The sequence below is a fragment of the Candoia aspera genome, chromosome 1 (genome assembly GCF_035149785.1).
Source record: "Candoia aspera isolate rCanAsp1 chromosome 1, rCanAsp1.hap2, whole genome shotgun sequence".
Classification (NCBI taxonomy): domain Eukaryota; kingdom Metazoa; phylum Chordata; class Lepidosauria; order Squamata; family Boidae; genus Candoia; species Candoia aspera.
The window spans coordinates 167,109,983-167,111,841 of record NC_086153.1 but is presented as its reverse complement, the minus strand read 5'-3'; the positions used below and the strand labels follow the sequence as shown (position 1 = coordinate 167,111,841).

Here is a 1,859-nt window from a genome sequence, read left to right as displayed (position 1 = left end):
AAGCAAACACCCACTGTATTCTTTTATATCATTCTTTTTCCATTAGACTGAATCCTCCCATAATGACTTTTCACTTTGTCACTGAGAAGGAAATAGATTATGACTAAATAAGTTGTTTTTCTGTTAACCACATTTTGAGTGAAATTAAGTGGTTCTGTAAAATCCTGTAAAAAGAAAGCTTCTCAACTTTCACTCAAGCTAAATATGCTAAGGTCATCTAAACACCACCACCACTGATTCAAATGAATTATGAATCTTCAAACAGAGACATATTAAGGGCAAATTCCCACACTACGCCTTGTACATGGGCCACTACATGGAGGAGAATATGTCCCTTCTGCTACATCTGTTGCGAAACAGTATTTTCCCCTATGAAATTAGTGGCATCAGAATAAAAATAAAAAAGCAGCAGTTATTTTGTTTTGGATGTCTATTGCTTAGCACAGCTGTTTTGAGTCTGTCTGTGTTCCATTTTGCTTTTTGGAACTGAGAATATAATATTTTCTTATATATTTTTCTGGGGAAAGTACATGAATATATCCTTCCTCTCAACACATTGTTTTGTGCATAATAGAGCTGAGGCTTATCCATTAGGTAGTGAAAAGTAAGTCTGGGCTTCTAACTTTATTGATTCCAGTATTGACTGGGCATCTTCATAGTTTTTCTTCCAACTCTTTTTCATTTTCTAACGGTTGAATAAGATCAGAATGCATGGCTACTAGTCTGCACTGGCAATCAGGAATCATCATGTATGATTCTTGCAAGATCTGAGTCTTCTTTTTAACTGCATAGTTATCTCCATCTTCAGCTCTCATTTCTTAATCTTTCCTTGCTGCTTGCTTCTTTTTCATACAAAATCTTCCCCCCCCCCATGTGTTTTACTCTGCCTGTTTTTATTTTGACTTCTCTGATGCAAGGGTGGCCATGGGGTGGGGGAGGGACCAGTAGGGTGACTGAACACATTCAGGAGCGGCAAAACAAAACACCAGTACAAAGCAGGCAATGGTGGAAGAGAAACTCCATGGCCAACAGCACAGCAGGGCTCAGAGGCCAAAGCACACACGCTCATTCATTTTTATTGAGCCAGAAAGCAATCCCCTAAGATAGGCCATGGGTGGGATCCTGAGCTGGCACGACAATAACGGCCCTAACAACATATAATAGATTATTCATGCATCATTACATCATCAATTTTTAAATAATAAATTAATGCCAGGGACAAAATTCAAATAAATTTTTTTGCAATGGCTCAGAACCTGCTCTGTAGCTCAGTTGCTTAGCCTCTTGGTATTATGTGAGAAGTCATATCCCAGATTAGTCCGGGAACACAGATGGATACAAATGGCATTGCCACAACAAGGGTCTTCTTTGGAAGAGCAACTGCATGGAGCTTGGAACAACACTGGAGAAAGTCCTCTCCCAAATGCCAGCAAATAGACTTCAGTAGTGAGGGCATCTCTATGACAGCCTCTCCTGCTGGCAGTAGTGTCTGGACAGGTGCATATCAAAATAAACAGTCTAGCGAGTAGACAAGTCATAAGTTGTATAATGCTTTAAAGATTAAAACATCATCTCCCCTGAGGTGAAGGTGAGGTTAGCCCCAACCATTATGGCCTTCCCGAAAGCCCTCAAAACATGTTTTGTTTCTTCAGGCCTAGGGATCCATTGGCAGCAGGGAGCCCACACATTGACTGCACCATGTGTAACATTCTGATTTTAACCCTCTTGCGATCTTGTTCTTATTTATGTTTAATTATTTAAGTGTTTTAAGTAGTTTTATGTTTTAATTGGTGGTTTTATTTTATGCTGCCCAGAGTCACTTTGTGTGAGATGGGCAGCCATATAAATTTGATAAATAA

The 1,859-nt window shown here is 39.4% G+C and overlaps 1 pseudogene; it reads right to left on the bottom strand.

Moving 5' to 3' along the window:
• Positions 1 to 583: 583 nt before the first annotated feature.
• Positions 584 to 963, bottom strand: LOC134497041 (tubulin-specific chaperone A-like; annotated as a pseudogene).
• Positions 964 to 1,859: the final 896 nt, after the last annotated feature.